Source organism: Doryrhamphus excisus, chromosome 1, assembly GCF_030265055.1.
Source record: "Doryrhamphus excisus isolate RoL2022-K1 chromosome 1, RoL_Dexc_1.0, whole genome shotgun sequence".
NCBI classification, from domain to species: domain Eukaryota; kingdom Metazoa; phylum Chordata; class Actinopteri; order Syngnathiformes; family Syngnathidae; genus Doryrhamphus; species Doryrhamphus excisus.
The window spans coordinates 15,633,956-15,654,035 of NC_080466.1; positions in this window are offsets into that span (position 1 = coordinate 15,633,956).

Sequence of the window (20,080 nt, forward strand, 5' to 3'; positions counted from 1 at the left end):
CTTGAACGCACCCACACACACACGCGCCCCCTAAAATCGCCCCCCGAAAAACAAAACATAACTTGAATCAATACTAACCTGTTCCCCAATGTTGTACATTATAGACAACACATGCAGGTTTTTACGTCATTTTTAGAAACAGGAAGCGGGAATAGAACCATCAACCTACCCGTTAAGATAATTGCTAAGTGTGTGTGTGTGGGTGGGCCGAGCCTAGTTGCCTTCTAAACATGTGGACAACAGATGAAAAAAAAACAAAAAAAAAATCCAAAACAAAAGAAAAACACAGCAAAAATAAGCATGTAAAAAAAATGAAACAAAAGAAAAACACACCAAAAATAAGCATGTAAAAAAAAAATCCAAAACAAAAGAAAAACACACCAAAAATAAGCATGTAAAAAAAAAAAATCCAAAACAAAAGAAAAACACAGCAAAAATAAGCATGTAAAAAAAAAATCCAAAACAAAAGAAAAACACACCAAAAATAAGCATGTAAAAAAAAAAAAAGGGGGATTTTTTTCACGGAGTGGAAAGTGGATTTTTTCCCTCACCTTTCTGTAAGCTAACTCTTTTAATTTTGAACTGCTGCACGCAAAAAGGGTAAACATTTGTCAAAACATCTCGGAAATCTCGGAAATTTCTCACAAAACTCTCAAAAAACGACAACTGTTACTTTACAGTCCTTGGCTGAATCACCAAGAACTTTGCTACTTTGCTACTTTGGCTAATCATAACGTTAATTTCTGGTGTATAAGCTGCAAAGTTTTTTCTTAAAGTTTGAACCCTGCGTTTTATACAGCGGTGCGGCTAATCTCGTTACCTCTCCTTTTCTTCAGGACGACTACTAACGGTTAAAATACTGTACCGCTCGATGGTAGATCGGCAGGAGCCAATCACAAGCTATCAGTCTACTCGCAACAAGCCTGTCGACCTATTAGAAGAGGTCGGTAAATATCACAGTGTCATCTGACGAAGAACACTAAACTCATCACACAGCAAGTTAACACTCAAAAGGCGCACCTGTAAAATATACAAACATGCACCAAAATGGGTGCTCCCATAATGCATTTTTAGATAAAATCAGCCTCCCTCTGGGCTGCTCTTGGCAACATTGCAGCGTTTGTTTTCTATGCCGCTTGTCGTCCAATGAAATGTTTGAAAACATTTGAATGAAAACTTTTTGAATGTTTTTTTTTGTGTGTTTTTTTTGGCATCTTTATTTCATTCATTCATTCATTTTCTACCGCTTATCCTCACGAGGGTCACGGGGGTGCTGGAGCCTATCCCAGCTGTCTTCGGGCAAGAGGCAGGGTACACCCTGGACTGGTGGCCAGCCAATCACAGGGCACATATAGACAAACAACCATTCACACTCACATTCATACCTATGGACAATTTTGAATTAACGCCAATTAACCGAGGCCGAGGGTGGGATTGAACTCGGGTCTCCTAGCTGTGAGCGCTAACCACTTGACCGCGGTGCAGCCAGATTACACACTGGTACGGCTTATATATGAATAAACTGTAAAACATGCGTAGTTTCATATCATATTTTTATCCCAAGCTTTTAAGGAACCACAGAATGGGCTCTTTGGCCTGGCTCAGGACAGGTCACATGGGTTGGGGGGGGGGGGGGGTGTATGAGCATCTCTTTTTCCTGCTCTCAGCTCACGTCATGATAAATGGTTCATTTTCCAATCCATAATGGATGCAGAAGCAGCACTCTTCTCCTGTCTTTGCTCCTGTTTGACAGCAATGAGAGCATCATCTGTCTGGATTGTGTTTTTTATTATTTTTTTAATTTAATTTAATTTTTTTTAAAATAAAGTCTGCAGACTTGGACCCAGCACCCTTCACCTCAGGATGATACTTCACATTTAAATAAACATACAACGGCTATAAGAAACAAACTGGGGTTATGTAAACGTGACTGTAGGGCTGCTATGTTTAGAATACTCTAAAAATGGTTGTTTGTCTATATGTGCCCTGTGATTGGCTGGCTCGCCCGAAAAATGGTTGCTTGTCTATATGTGCCCTGCGATTTGCTGGCTTGCCCGAAAAATGGTCGTTTGTCTGTATGTGCCCTGAGATTGGCTGGCTCGCCCGAAAAATGATTGTTTGTCTATATGTGCCCTGTTATTGGCTTGGCTGGCTCGCCCGAAAAATGGTTGTTTGTCTATATGTGCCCTGAGATTGGCTTGGCTGGCTCGCCCAAAAAATGGTTGTTTGTCTATATGTGCCCTGTGATTGGCTGGCTTGCCCGAAAAATGGTTGTTTGTCTATATGTGCCCTGTGATTGGCTGGCTTGCCTGAAAAATGGTTGTTTGTCTATATGTGCCCTGTGATTGGCTGGCTCGCCCGAAAAATGGTTGCTTGTCTATATGTGCCCTGTGATTGGCTGGCTCGCCTGAAAAATGGTTGCTTGTCTATATGTGCCCTGCAATTTGCTGGCTTGCCCGAAAAATGGTCGTTTGTCTGTATGTGCCCTGAGATTGGCTGGCTCGCCCGAAAAATGATTGTTTGTCTATATGTGCCCTGTTATTGGCTTGGCTGGCTCGCCCGAAAAATGGTTGTTTGTCTATATGTGCCCTGTGATTGGCTGGCTTGCCCGAAAAATGGTCGTTTGTCTGTATGTGCCCTGAGATTGGCTGGCTCGCCCGAAAAATGGTTGTTTGTCAAGATGTGCCCTGTGATTGGCTGGCTTGCCCGAAAAATGATTGTTTGTCTATATGTGCCCTGTTATTGGCTTGGCTGGCTCGCCCGAAAAATGGTTGTTTGTCTATATGTGCCCTGAGATTGGCTTGGCTGGCTCGCCCGGAAAATGGTTGTTTGTCTATATGTGCCCTGTGATTGGCTGGCTTGCCTGAAAAATGGTTGTTTGTCTATATGTGCCCCGAGATTGGCTGGCTCGCCCGAAAAATGGTTCTTTGTCTATATGTGCCCTGTGATTGGCTGGCTCGCCCGAAAAATGGTTGCTTGTCTATATGTGTCCTGTGATTGGCTGGCTCGCCCGAAAAATGTAAAAGTAATGTTTCTCCATTTTCTATTATATTTTAATGACAGGTCGAGCGTTGACGGCTCAATTTTGCAGGTACTTCTCCGGTAGTCGTCGGTGACTTAATTGGGTAATGCCAATATTTACCGCCATTCAAAATTAAAGCCATCGTGTTTTCTTTAATTGTAGTCATGAATATGTGATGGCTCCTCGTTAATAAGTCATTGGTCAGCGGTGGCCGATATTTAATTCATCGAGACGTGATTCGCTGACGGGATCTGTTTTTTTTTTTTTTTTTTTTTACTCTGAAGTCCCTCGATTGTTGGCATCTTCTGTGACATTTAAACTTTAGCGGAAAGAGGGGGCGTCGGTGGTGGTGTTGGGGGGGGGGGGGGGTTGGAACTAGGAGTCTTTGTGAGTGAAGCCATTAATATATAAATGATGAAACCTTTACCTGCTCCCTGGTTGCAGGGTGGCTTTCATGTTGTTGTTGTGTTGTTGTTTGGATGGCAATCGCGTATTAATGCCATTCTGTCTGAACTGAAAGATGGCAGGCTGCCTGGTAATTCATACGCTTGTTCTCTGATGGCATCTGTCGAAGTGTGCTCTCTGCATATTGGTACATACCCTATGGGAAATTTCAAGCAAGCCAGCCCCAGACTGAGAGGGATGTAAGCAATTTCTTAACTGGGACACTTGCATGGGAAAAAAAAAAAAAAGAACAGAGAGACAAGCACCAAGGCGAGAAAGAGAAAGGAGGTTTGAGGCCAATTCTACTGTGACGAGATGCGACACAGGGAAGAGGTTTCAATCTTCTGCCAGGAGTCATTCATTTGGGGCACAAACAAAAGTTAATACGGCGATGGAGAATTTTTAATTAACTTCTTAACGAAATCCGTCGACATTAACAAGCTCTTTTCAGTCAGGCGCAATAATGACGATATGGGATGCAAAACAGCCAGCCAGCCACACAAAAACCTTGCAACTTTTCTCTCTTCCGTGATAAGGCGGCCTGGGAAGGTGTGGGATTATATCGGAAGTGACAGGAGGTTATCTTTTGGACTAAACACGACCGAGATAAGTCCACAGCGACTCTGAAAAACAGCAGCTTCACCCTTGAAGTGAGCAAAGATTGCTAAAAAAAATCATCCCGTTCAAACTTAAAAAGTTTTTTTTGTGTCTGTGTTACTGTTTTCCAAGCTGAAAATTGGACCCATTATGTCATTGTATGGTCATATCACCTCGTACTTTGGTACGTGACAAAAAATTAAATTAAATTAAATTAAATTAAATTAAATTAAATTAAATTAAATTAAATTAAATTAAATTAAATTAAATTAAATTAAATTAAATTAAATTAAATTAAATTAAATTAAATTGGAATAAAAAACTCAACATAACAAATAACAAAAAAGTAAAAATTACAAATAACAAATAAAAAAGTAAAAATTACAAATAACAAATAAAAAAGTAAAAATTACAAATAACAAATAACAAAATATAAATAACAAATAAAAAGTTAAAATATAAATAACAAATCACAAAATAAAAATAACAAATAAAAAAGTAAAAATAACAAAAAAGGAAAAATAACAAATAACAAAATAACAAATAACAAAGTAAAAATAGCAAGTAACAAAATAAAAAAATAAAAATAACAAATAAAAAAGTAAAAATAACAAATTAAAAAAAGTAAAAATAACAAATTAATAAAAAATAAAAATAACAAATAAAATAAAAAAACTTCAACTATATTAGGAAAGCAGGAAGTGAACAAATGTAACAATTACTGATTGTAAAAGTACCAGATGGAGGGGTAGGATTTAATAAGCTTTGCTTCTTCCTACTCCTTTTGGACATGTGGAACTGTGAACTGATTATGGGATGCACTCAATTGTAATCTGATGCATGTTCAAATGAAATAAAACCATTACCATTACCATATTTGCTACAATACAATAAAACTAAAATCTTTGAAGAGGGATGCCTTCAGTACGTGGCCCAAAATAAATAAATAAATAAATGGAATTTTTCATTAAAAAAATTATATTATGAAAGCAGGAAGTGAACAAATGTAACAGTTACTGATTGTAAAAGTACCAGATGGATCCATGCTGCTTTGCTAGCGTGTCCACAGGCTAAACACAGAACTGTCAGATGTCCGGATAGCGAGTTTCTGACACAGTCTTGTTTACAATCTGGCTCTTGTTGGACAGACACGGAAGCTCTGATTGTCGGAACGCTGATGAATACCAATGTTGGTTATCCGGGACATAATTTTAATGCTGGAAAACGAGTGCACTTGTGCACCAGGTCCTTTTCTCAAGTGTGTATGGTCAATGTAAACGCATTGGTATGCAGGTGGTTTGGGTGTGAAAATACACGTGTCAGCAATTTGAGGTGGCGTTGGGGTAAACACAGCTGGGTGGGGGATCAAGTGGGCTAAAAGTGACAATAACAGATCGATGGGCTTTGTTTCCTTCGAGCGGCTTTCAGCCTTTTAGCTCCAGGTTGTCACGGATTGGCCTGCTTGCGTATTTAAGTCTTTTAAGGGACTGACAACCTGTTCCCAAATGTCCGTCAAATGCAGTTGCTATTTTAATCCCTGCCTCGTCCCTCTGGATGACTTAATCCCGCCACTTATTCCTCCTGATTGCTGCCGGTGTTGTTTTTTCAGCTTTGCATTCTTCTTTTTCGAGGCGGGTTTTTCAAAGCTAATCTGACAGTTTACATTCATTCAATCCAAGAATAAATATGCCAGACTAGAAATAAACATAATAATGAATCAAGCCATCATCAAGGCTTTATTAGCACGACAACGGTCGTCATTTTGGTTGGAGGTGCATTACATTCTGTTCCTCTTTCGTCAGTCATTTTTTTTGGTACTCCCCCCCCCCCTCCCCCCCACCCCCACACACAATATATTAAAGAACAAAAACATAATAATAATAATAATTATTATTATATTTTCATTTCATTTATTTTTTTCATTTATAATATAAATTAATAATAAATATAATCTATAATAAAATAATAATAGTAATTCTTCTTCTTCTTCTTATTATTATTATTACTATTATATATTTTTTTTCATTTCATATTTCATTTTTCATTTATAATATAAATTAATACTAAATTATAATCTATAATAAAATAATAATACTAATAGTAGTATTATTAGTATTACTACTATTATTATTATTATTATAAAAACATAATAATGATAATAATAATAATAATTATTATTATTATCATAAAAATAATCAAAACATAAAAACATTATAATTAGGATTGCAAATTAATCACTTTTTTCAAGTTTGTTAATCATGATTAATCACCATTTGCTAATTGACTGTATTTTATGAGCAGAGAGATGCAACACATTGCACAATAATTATTTTGCAGGGACTACTTAGCCTCAAATTTCGTTCTCCTAAACTTAAAAAACCAAAAAAACACTTCCACACAATGTGGGAGGAGAATTTATTTATTTATTTATTTAATTTCACTACTGTTGATGTGTTCAAGAGAAATTCCCATTTTCAGCATCTCGGCAAAAATGTTATCATGAACTTAATAAGTTAATCACAAATTAAAACAACCAAGGCCCTAGTGAGGATAAGCGGCATGGAAAATGAAGGACGAAGAACAGAAACCGGAATCTGAACGGTTGAAAAGTTAAAGTTCTAACTGTGTCATGGTTCTGTTTCAGACCAAAGTCTCAACTTGATTGATCATATTTTTGGTTTAGTAATCCAATTTTTAATTGATTGCTCATGTTTCCGTACGGGAACCTCTTCCAAATGTTTATCGGCATCTCGTCCAACCATGACCTCAGACGTTCATGTGCTCTTCGTGCTTTTTGTGGTTTGTTTGTTTATACTCTGCCAGGACTTCACGGCCTCATCTGCTTCTTTGAAAAGTCGATATCCTACTTTTGGGATCAACTCACCCGGCAAACGAGGCCCCTCAGACCTTATCATTGTTTCTTAGCATGTAGCGAAGGCCATGTCAAAGGTCACAGGAGACGAGCGTAGGAGCATCTGGCAGCGATTACGTCTGGCTTGCTTATCAAACGGGACTTGTCTTCAACGTGTATTCCCGTATTTGCATCCCAAAACGGTTTAAACTGTAATGTCCCCGCAGTCCATAACCCGCTAATTACGCTCTGATTGACATTTATGCTAGTTTGAAAGCAATTAACACAAATACTCACGATACTTTTAATGGGCTAGCGTTATATGTTATTAGCCGCTAGGATTCATTGCGGATATGCATAGCTAAGCACCGCTCACATCAGTCAGCCCCGAGCCCCTTAAGTCACCTTTGACCCTCGTAATGGGGAACTTATTCAGCCCTGAGGGACCAACCAAACTTAGAGGCCCACCTGTGTTGACAATTCAATCTGGGAAACTTGAAACGCAACACGAAGAAAGTTTCTTTATTGCTCTCTGGTTCTACCATATCTCACTTATTGTGTGGAAATATGGGCTAATAACTATAAAAGCAATCTTCACTGGCTAAATGTACTGCAAAAAAGGTCAGTAAGGATAATTCATAATGCCGCCTACAGAGAACATACTAACTCCTTATTTCTAAAATAACAAAAACTTCAACTTGCTGATATAGTTCATCTTCAAACAGCTAAAATAATGCATAAGGCTAAAAATAAAAATACAAATAACAAATAAAAAAATGAATAACAAATTAAAAAAAATGAATAACAAATTTTAAAAAAAGAATAACAAATTAAAAAAAGAATAACAAATTAAAAAAATGAATAACAAATTAAAAAAAAATAATAATAAATAATAAAAAAAGAAAAAACAAATTAAAAATTTTAAAATTAAAAAAAACAAATAACAAAATAAAAATAACAAATAAAAAGTACAAATAAAAATAACAAATGACAAATAACAAATAAAAAAAAAAAAAATAAAAATAACAAATAAAAATTAAAAATAACAAATGAAAAAGTAAAAATAACAAATAAAAAAGTAAAAATAACAAATTAACAAACAATAAAAATAACTTAAATAAATAAAAACTTACTTAACTAACTAACTAACTAACTAACTATATTAGGAAAGCAGGAAGTGAACAAATGTAACAGTTACTGATTGTAAAAGTACCAGATGGAGGGGTAGGATTTAATAAGCTTTGCTTCTTCCTACTCCTTTTGGACATGTGGAACTGTGAACTGATTATGGGATGCACTCAATTGTAATCTGATGCATGTTCAAATGAAATAAAACCATTACCATTACCAAATGTGATTCCTGCATCCATTCGATATTTGGGCATGCGGCCCTCAGTAGAAAGCTTTTGGACACTCCTGATCTAGGGCCAAACCGATTAATCAACTAAAACAATGGTTAACTGCGGCCATGCGACTAACCTTAATGAACAATATGTGTGTTTGGGTATTGGATTTTGAATTCTGGTGCATTTGGCTCGTTTCCTGTGGTTGTTTTACTGAGTATAGACAAGAGTGATAGTGAGTAAGACGCCTTTTGACTGTTGCTTCCTGTGTGAGATGATTAAAGCCGAGGAAATGGGCTTGGCTGGCCGCTAGCTTGTTCACTGTACATGCTGGAGTAATGCATCATTAACTGTAGGCTATGTGCTTTTTTTTTTTTTTTTATAATTCGGTGTTTTTCCCCTGAAATGTTTCACTTCGGCATTTAAAAACTAACATTATTTCGAAGCATTTTCTACAACTGAGAACACCGAAAACAATCCAGCTTCCGAACATTTGGACCGGGAGTAAAAGTGCAACGAGGAGGCAACGTTCAAACTCATCAGCTTTGCTCACACGAAGCAAGTCAGGTGCCAAAAAACGAAAAACAATCCTCCCCTAAAAGCATTGGCAAGAGGACATGATCATTTCCTGTACTTGTTTACAGGCTGAGTTCTTTGAGGAGACAAGCATGCCTGGATGATGATGATGATGATGAAAATACAATCATATTGCAATCTTAGCTAACAGAATCACATGCTAAACTCTTCAATCTCACCCTCAACACGCCTCTGATATGCTCATATACTCAATATATAAACTCCACACAGAGATGGCCGAGGGTGGAATTGAACCCGGGTCTCCTTGCTGTGAGGTCTGCGCACTAACCACACGACCGCCTATTAAAGCAACAAACAATATTAATTAACAAACTGATATTGACTGAGATCTATCAGTCTGGAAAAGGTGATAAAAGCCATTTCTAAAGCGTTTTGGGACTCCAGCAAAACACAGCGAGAGCTATTGTGGTTGTATACACCCTGGACTGGTGGCCAGCCAATCACAGGGCACATATAGACAAACAACCATTCACACTTACATTCATACCTATGGATAATTTGGAGTTGCTAATTAACTTAGCATGTTTTTGGAATGCACGCGCTAACCACTCCCCCGCCGTGCAGCCCCGCATAGCTTTTACTTTATCACAAATACTTTTGCTTTTGTGACAGCTCAAATATCTCAACTATAACACACACACTTTTTTAACATCAAAATAACAATATATTTACAAAAACCATGAATTATTGAAATTTTCACATTTGCAAATGCGGCCGCACAGTGTTCGAGTGGTTAGCATGTTGACCACACGGTTAGATCAAGAAGACCCGGGTTCGAATTTGTGTGGAGTATGCACGTTCTCCCCGTGCATGTGTGGGTTTACTCCAGGTTTCCTCCCACATTCCAAAAACATGCTAGGTTAATTAGCCACTCCAAATTGTCCATAGGTATGAATGTGAGTGTGAATGGTTGTTTGTCTATATGTGCCCTGTGATTGGCTGGCCACCAGTCCAGGGTGTATATAACCACAATGGCTCTCGCTGTGGTTTGCTGGAGTCCCAAAGCTTTAGAAATGGCTTTTTCACCTTTTCTAGACTGATAGATCTCAATTAATACCAGTTTGTTAATTAATATTGTTTGTTGCTTTAATAGGGCTGCACAGCAGTTGTGTGGTTAGCGCGCATACCTCACAGCTAGGAGACCAGGGTTCAATTCCACCCTCGGCCATCTCTGTGTGGAGTTTGCATGTTCTCCCCGTGCATGCGTGGGTTTTCTCCGGGTACTCCGGTTTCCTCCATCATTCCAAAAACATTCGAAAAACATGCTAGGTTAATTAGCCACTCCAAATTGTCCATAGGTATGAATGTGAGTAAAATGGTTGTTTAATTTCCAACAGAGTATGATTAAAAGAAACCAAAAAGGAATATGGTGTGTTTAAGGACCATGTAAGCTGTATCTAAAAGACACAAAATCCAGTCACCTCTGAGCGTCCCAAATTCCCAGGAATCCCCCTGGTGATCTCTTCAAGGACATAATGTTGTTTACAGTATGGATCCTCCGATGTTTATCCCGACTTCTTGCAAGTTCATTAAGGGAAGACTGGAGTCGGAGTGCATGGATTGTTGTGACGTTCCCTCGGCAAGGATCGATGTATGTAATCTCATTGTCTTCCATGGAATTGTGTAACACGAGACACTGATGAGGTTGCTTAGAAGCTTTAAAGAGGCTATGAGATGATGGATATCATAAGGCAACAATTAGGAGGAAAAACCTGCATAGATTTGCCTCTCAACTAAAAATACATGGTTGTAGACGACCACAATGTATCCCATTGTATCCCATTGGTTGTATCCCCAAAAACATGCTAGGTTAATTGGCCACTCCAAATTGTCCATAGGTACGAATGTGAGTGTGAATGGTTGTTTGTCTATATGTGCCCTGTGATTGGCTGGCCACCAGTCCGGGGTGTATCCAGACAGCTGGGATAGGCTCCAGCACCCCCGCGACCCTCGTGAGGATAAGAGGTAGAAAATGAATAAATGAAAGTTATGCAAAAAGATGGTTTTATCCCCTTTTTAGTGGGGAGCTGATATTTTCCTGAAACATACATATGTTCTATACTGCTGATTACTAAAGAAAAATGTAAAAAATGTAAAAAAAATTTAGAAACAAGCTTTTTTATCCCGAGGAAAGAGTGGAGTGTAACTTCTGTTTTGTTTATATAGTTATCGAACACATCAAAATTGTCTAACATGGCCAAAACAAACATAACAGGCACAGTTGAAGACCCATATATGACCATTAAATGTATTATTATTATTATTATTTTCATGTTAAAAAAACATTTATGTTGGTATAGTTGAGATATTTGAGCTGTCACAAAAGCAAAAATATTTGTGATAAAGTGAAAGTTATTAATCTAAAAATAAAAATAAAAATAAATTAAATAATCTTTTCACAAAAAAGATGGTTTTAATCCCCTTTCTAGTTGGGAGCTGATATTTTCCTGAAACAAACATATGTTCTATACTGCTGATTACTAAAGAACGAGGAAAGAGGGGAGTGTAATATTTGTTTTGTTTATATAGTCATCGAACACATCAAAATAGTCTAAAATGGCCAGAACAAACATAACAGGCGCAGTTGAAGACCCCCATATGACCTCCAGCACATTACAAATGTGAGGGGGGGGGGCCACCCACCGGGGTCCAATCATCAGGGGAACCATGCGGGATGAGTCTGGTTCTGGACAACTGTCCGTGGTCCGGAATTGGAGTAGCAAGAGAGAGTACACACCAAATAGTCTCATGAAGGATTTCCAAGGGAAACATACACCCCGCTGACCTGGGGGGGGGGGGGGGGTTGGGGTGGGGGCGGGGGTGGGAGGGTAGTCGGCAGCAGTGTGGGGCTCCATTCTCCAGGGAGATCCCATAGATGGAACATGGGATGATTTAATTACGTTAGCAAAACACACTCAGCCCAGTGTGTGTGTGTGTGTGTGTGTGCGTGTGTGTGTGTGTGTGTGTGTGTAGGTTGTCTAGCTGGACCGTCTAAGCTAACCAACGGCAGCATGAGAAGCACTTAAAGTAGTGCAAATAAATACTTTCGGGAAAAGAAATGTATTCAAAACGTCGTCTGGTGAGACTTCAGCATTTTTATGGTGATGATAACCATAGAACCTGACATACAATGTGAGTGATACAGTTCATTTAACATCAATTACGCTTTTACTCATGGTTTAACTGTGTATAAACGAATTAATGTTGTATTTTAACGTATATTTTATTCTGTTTACTTGTTTTTATTCAACTCAATTTTTCTGTAAAGTGTCTTTGAGTATTTTGAAAAGCGCTATACAAATAAAATGTATTATTATTATTATTATTATTATTATTATTAAAAATATTAAGAGAAAAGAGTTATATTCTAATGAGAAACTTAATATTATGAGGAATAAAATGTCATTTTGGTAGTATAAAGTTGAAATATTAAACAAAAACAATTTTTTTTCATAAAAAAAAGTCATAATCTTATTAAAATATCAAGAGAAAAAAGTTGTATTCTAATGAGAAATGTAATATTATGAGGAATAAAATGTCATTTTGGTAATATGAAGTTGAAATATTAAACAAAAACATTTCTTTCCATTTAAAAAAAAAAGTAATAATCTTATGAAAATATTAAGAGAAGAAAGTTGTATATTAATGAGAAACATTTTAGGAGAATAATGTAGAGATTATTATTCAAGGAAAAATCACTTTATTAGCATATTATGACAAACAAACAAAACAATAAATAAAGTGGCAATTTAAAAACAATTTGGTTGCGAAATAAAATTTTAATGTTTCGGGAATAATTTTTAATAATAAATTTTTTTGAAGAAAAAATAATAATAACAAGCACAACCTGAGCTAGTCAATTACACTATTCAGCCACAGAGGGCGCCATTGTACAATAATTCGTCCTTGCAACATTCATTCATTTTAAATAGAAAATAGAACAATAACAGGATTAAAGCTTTTAGCTTGTTGTCTAGTCAGTGTCCAGTAAATTGGGGGGGGGGGGGGGGTGACCTTTTTCATCGTTGTACTTTGCCGACGAGCAGCTGACGTGCGATGACATTATGGGAGCCCACTGCTGCGTTAAAACTGTATTTTTAGCAGCATGTCCGTCACGGTGTTACTTAAGACATGCGGGATCAGTGACACACACACATTTCAACTTTTGTGACCCCCCCATCCCCCCTTTGTATACTTTTATTGGCTAATTGAGTCTAAAAGGAAACAGACTTCTGCTTGACATGCGTGGGAAAATGGCGACCTTTCCCCGAGTTCAGCAGGCCTCGGCTCAGCGCCTGGAACCATTGAGCCCTTTCTCGCTTACGTTATATTAAAAGTTATACATGGAAGCTGTATTTCAGTATTTCACATAAATATGACATAAATATAAGCAGCAAAACAGCCCCAGACCATCACACTACTACCACCATATTTTACTGTTCCTGTGATGGTATACACACCCTCCAAAAAGTTCACAGCAAGTCTTCCAGATCCTGAAGCAGCAAAATTGCCCCAGACCATCACACTACCACCACCATATTTTACTGTTGCTATGATGGGATACACGCCTTCCAAAAAGTTCACAGTAATTCATCCAGGTCCTGAAGCAGCAAAACAGCCCCAGACCATCACACTACCACCACCATATTTTACTGTTGTTATGATGGGATACACACCTTTCAAAAAAGTTCACAGCAAGTCTTCCAGGTCCTGAAGCAGCAAAATGTCCCCAGACCATCACACTACCACCACCATATTTGACTGTTGCTATGATGTTCTTTTTCTGACTGGGACCTTCCAAAAAGTAGAACTTTTGTCTTGTCACACTACAGAGTATTTTCACAAAGGTCTTGGAGATCATTAGGATGTTTTCTGGCAAAATGTTCTTTGTGTTCAGTAGTGGTTTTGGTCTTGGGACTCTGTCATGTAGGCAGTGTTTTCCCAGTGTCTTTCTTATGGTGGAGTCATGAACACTGACCTTAACTAAAGCAAGTGAGGCCTGCAGTTCTTTGGATGTTGTTGTGGGGTCTTTTGTGACCTCTTGGATGAGTCGCCGTTGCGCTCTTGGGGTCATTTTGGTTGGATAGCCACACCTGGGAAGGTTCACCACTCTTCCATGTTTTTGCTATTTGTGGATAATGTCTCTCACTGTGGTTTGCTGGAGTCCTGACGCTTTAGGAATGGCTTTGTAACCTTTTCTGGACTGATAGATCTAAATTAATTTCATTTGTTATGTTTTAACGGGAGGAACAATCACTTTTTCACACAGGACCATGTAGGTTTGTGTTTTTTTTTCTCCTTTAATAATAAAAAGTTTAATTTTGTTATTTTAATTGTATTGTTTACACTTTTTACACTTAATTTTACTGAAATTATAAGCGAAAGCAGTACATTTTTAAAAAATATTTAAGTTATTTTTAACACTGCATTATTTTAGTCTATTTTTTAAAACCTTAATATATATATATATATATATATATATATATATATATATATATATATATATATATATATATATATATATATATATATATATATATATATATATATATATATATATATATATATATATATAAAATGTTTTCAATTAATTTATGCATTTATTTCTAAATATTTAAATATTATAAAAATAATTAAAAAGTGCTTAGATTAAAAAAAATATATATTTAAACTTAGAGTAAAGTACTTTTTTTGCCATTCGGTCTTCTCCCAAGTATATTATTATTATCCTGTCATTTCGTAAAATAACCGCTAGATGTCAGGATTGCGTCGTTTTTACTAGTTTCGCCTTCACCCTGATATTGAGGTCGGATTGCATTGAGGCAACAACAGTAATTATTACCAGAGTTTATCATTTTTATACAATAAATGCTTTTAACACCTATTTAACACATTTTGACATTTTTAATTTGACCTCTTTAGGTAGGAAAAATGTTTTTTTTTAAACAGAAAAAAATTTAGAAAAGTGAGATTACTTGTTGAACAAATTATTTGTAAAAATGCAATTACTGCAAGAAAAAAATAATTTTAAACATCTTTTTGCGTGCACATAGTCGTAACAAAAGGAGGCTATCGTGTCCTCCCGGCCCTGCTTCCTTCTCCTCCACTAACCCCCCCTCTACTTGGAGTCAGACAGCTGCCTCTCTGCAACTTCAGAGCCGAAGGAGCGCTGAAAAGTGATGAAAGCCACAAGCGGGGTCCCACTGCAAGACCCCCGGCTCCTCGTCTGCCAGCGCAAACTCCCTCATTTAGACGAGCTCATCCCGGAAAGTGGGGCTGCTTTTTAATGAAGGCCTTAGTGGATTAGGCCCCGCGCCCAGAAGTGCTCGAACAACTTTCAAGTTGCACTTGACAGGTATATTTAAGTTCACAAAGTTTGACCAGATGGAGCATGTATATTGTATCACCTCTTTCACTGTGATGCCGACAAGAAATGTAGCAAACAAGAGGAAAAAGAAGTATATATGGGGGGGGCGGGCGTAGGGGTAGGGGTGGGGGTGCAGGAGCCTGCAGCTACCAGGCAAAGAGCAAAAGCCTTCTGGGGTAAAAAGTATCTTTATCTGGCGTTGGATTAAATAAGAAGACATGGGGAATGGTTAATATTCATCAATATGTTTTTAATGGTGATTTTTTATTTATTTAAATAACTCATTAGGATGACGTCCCAGAGAGCGGACACTTCTGAGGACTCTTTTATCATACATTCATCTCTCGGCAACAACACTCGCCAAACAAACACGGCCCCAGTCAAAGGATCAAACACTCCGCACAAACACAACATATTGGACCGCGGCCCGTACTTTTATTTACTTCTTATTTGCTAATGCTAAACATTGGACGTTTGCAGAAGTCCACATTATAAGTCAGAAGTGACAACAAAACACGAATACTTTCATCTAAGATTGTCATATATTATATAATTCACATCCTAAGTCTTTTTTAATGAGTGGCCTTGAAGTACCTGAAACTTTCATTTCTTGCTCCCTCTAGCGTCTGTTTGTGGAAGTGCGACGGCCACAATTGTGTATTTTATCCAGTGATTAGCTTGGGAACAAGCTAATCAAACTTTATCGTTAATCTATAGACAGGTGAATTTCTCCCCACGCGAGAAATCGCCAGGTGTACCGTGAGATATTATCGAATATTTTTTTAAATTAACATTTATTAACCATTTTCTGCAAATATGAGTATATATATATATATATACATATATATACGAGTGTCCCCGGTGTAAAGACCGGTGGAGCAATGTAATAATGGTCCGTGTGGCAACACGTACCTGATGGCCTTGTTCCTCCAATAGAGTTAGTGATGCACGTGAGCTGGTACTACTGGTAGTAGTAGTAGACTAGTATTACCTTGCTTATTGGCTTGCTTATTGGCTTGCTTATTAGCCTGCTTTTGCCCTATGATATGAAATTTGTCAGAGATTTTTTTTGTAAAAAAAATCAATTAAAAAAATCAATAAAAAATATCAATAAATAAAATAGGCCTAATGATGCCAGTGTTAGCAATAAAATGATATAATAATCATTATTATATTATCAATTAGCCTATGATGATGATTATTATTATTACTATCATCATTATTAATCTTCTGATGATGATGATGATGATGATGATGATGATTATTATTATTATATACTAGTAGTAGTAGTAGACTAGTATTAGCCTGCTTATTGGCTTGCTTATTAGCCTGCTTTTGTCCTATTATTATATGAAATTTGTCAGAGACTTTAAAAAAAATCAATAAAAAATATCAATAAATAAAACAGACCTAATGATGCCACTGTTATCAATACATTTAATCATTTTTAATAATAACAACAACAAAATGTGTCTAAAAACCTAAAAAAAACCCAACAAAATAGGAAAAATAATAATAAAGCGAAAATGAAATAATGACATTTTTATTTTTAAACACACACATTTAAGATTATTAATAGGAGTACAGGAATAAGTCATGCACATTAATCCATACAGTAACTAGAATAAATACATACATACATAAATAATACGGAATGCTTCACTTCCAAATTGTAGTGCAATAATACATCATCAATAATAATATTTATAACAACACATAAGGCTGTAATAATAATAAATAAAAAAAATATATAGGGTATATACAGTGCAGTATGTACTGTATATACAGTGCAGTATGTACTGTATATAGGCTATATGTATGATATATAGAAAGTAGATATACTGTATAATATACCTTGTGGTTCTCACTCAGCATCCACAGGTTACACTTTGATTTCATCATCATCATCATAATCATAACCATAATCATAATCACTCCACTGGAAGTGAATGTAACCGCTTCACCACATGTGTGTGTGTGTCCTTTTTAATCCGTATTGATTTGAAAGAATACATTTGAATACTACGCACCCCCCCCCCCCCCCCCACCCCCCAGGAGTACACTTTGCAATATAATTCAGTAAGTCACCTCCCGTCTTATTCATGGCCGCCGCCCTCTGAGGCACACGGCGGCCCGCTGTGGTCCTTTTTCCTCCTCTTCCTCTTCTTCCTGTCATCCTCAGATGGTTGTTGAGTGAGCGCTTAAGCTTTAAAAGCAGTGGGCACTTGTCTTTTTGCTTCTGTGAATTAATAATCAAAGGAGAGGCAGGAGGGGAAGGAGCCTTCAAAAATCAATGGAGCCATCCGGCAGACATGATGATGATGATGATGATGGTGATGATGAAGCTTTGCGGGCCTGCATTCACATCCAGGTGGTCCGCTCTGTCTGTCTGATGAGGTCCTGACACCCTAAATGTGTTGCATGTGTCTGTTTATAAACACAATGTAGTCATGGGAGGAATGGAAATAGAAATGATCTGTTCCAGAGTCAAACTGTGGCCATCATGCAGCTTTTGAAGTATAGGATTTTAATGGTTTTAATCCTCTTACAAGCGTAAAAATGAGGTAAAAGTAAGTGAGTCAGATGTGTCTTCTTAGTTCTGTAAGTGGTTTTTTTTTGCCAAAAATGTACTTTTATGGCTCAAAGTGATGAGACTTCAGGTTTGATTCCCACCAGGGACCCAACAGCCATTGAGCACAGGTGTCCAATGCTGGTCCCAAGACCCCATAAATGATAGAGTTGCGTCAGGAAGGGCATCCGGGGTGAAAAAGATGGAAGATAAATTAAATTAAATTGACTATAATGAAATATAATAATAATATAATTATTATAATACTATATATGAATATATATATATTAATATAATAATATATATTAATAATGCTATGCTAGTGACGGCCTTCTGTTATGTCTGCAATGATCCTGTTACAAGTCATAAACACGTTTTTTATGCTCAAACTATGAAAATATTCAGTTTATTAATATCCTTCTTCTACATATATACGTATATATTATATGAAATTAGTATTAGTAATTATGATTATAATTACTATAATTACACGGCAAACACGTCTTTGCTAGCAAATGAGTTCATTTCAAACCCTATGTAAACAATTTATATATATTTAACATTATAATTTAACAATTATAATTATAATTTATATAATTTTATTATTACTTAATAAATTATTAGTATTAAAAAATATTATTTTATATAATTTTATAATTATATAATCCATATCAAGGACCCTAGTGATGATAGGCGGCATAGAAGATGGATGGATGGAAGGTTAAAGCACATACCTTTAATATGAAATAAACAGACACATTTAGCTTTTTACATATCTTTTCATTATTTTTTATTTTTTTATTTTTTATCATTTTGATAACTGTAACAAATGTCATTTTTATTTCCTAATCATTTTAAATCCAATGGATGTGAAATCTATTATCCTTCTCCCGGCTAATTAAAGCCGGAGTCAAGTTGACGCTAACAAGTTGAACTTTTAATACGTGAAAGTTGGCGGCTATAAGATTAAATTATTCAGGTTATTCCATAAAGGAATTGAACGCGGTGGTTTACCTTGATGTGTTTTGATTTATTCCGCAGGCCCTCAGGTCATACCTGTGAATTAGGGCTGCATCAATAACGGGGAAGAGCATCTCCCTGATCCCAAAAGTGATAATTACCAACATCGTTATTGATCTGACTATTGATGCATTACTAATTGTTTTTTTTTTCTTTTCTTTTTGCATTTATGTATTCAATCCATATCTTTGACCTCCAACAGTAAAGGGGAAAAGTCTCATTAGGATATATTCCTCTTCCATATCCACATGATTATGTATGATGATTATGTCTGATATCATACATGAGTGTTTGACCTCCGTGTGGCCTTGGCGGGGGTCTCAACAGGCCTCGCTAAAAGTTCAGCTTGTCACCGTATTGATCGGTTATGGTGTAATGATGAGTATTACTTCAGTATTAAATGTGTATTGAATTTTGTGCATGAAAAATATATTCTCATTTTTTTTAATTATTATTATTATTTTTTTATTCACATCAACTCAAGGTCTTCCTGTCGGAATAGGAAGTTGTATATTGCATTTTGAATGAATGATTTATTGAACAAAACACACCGGGGCTTGAAATCTATAATATAAATAATAAGCAATACACATGGAAATAATGAACAATTGCATGAAAAATAAAAATATTATATTCAATAACATGAAATGTTCAAGTTTGTTCATCCCAAGAAGCAACTTTTAAACTAGGAAGTAACTACTCCATATCCAATTCTCGCCAGTTTATTATTCTATAACAGTACACCTGAATGGGATTCCATCCATCCATCCATGCTGGAGCCTACCCCAGCTGACTTCAGACAAGAGCCAATTGACTCAACATGCATGTTTTGGGGATTCGGGAGGAACTCACACACAAGCCGAGATTTGAACACATGTCTTCCCGATCTCCTGACTGCATGGGCTACATGCTAACCACTCAACCACCGTGTGTGTGTGTTTTCCATGTGAAAGCAAGCTGCAGCAAGAAGATAAAGTTGTCAAGTAAACTGTCAAGCAATAGTTTGTTTTATTCCAGGGGTGGGCAAACTATGGCCCGGTGGCCACATGCGGCCCACCAAGCGTTTGAATCCGGCCCACCAGTTGCTTTTTGTACTTTTGTAATGTTGTATTTCAACTTTTAACATACAAATTGGCAACATGACTTGCAAGTCGGATGTCTTATTTAGTAAAATTTAATAAAATATTAAATATAAAATAAATAAATAAAATAAAAAATGTAATTTAATTTAATTTAATTTAATTTTTTATTGTTTGTCTATATGTGCCCT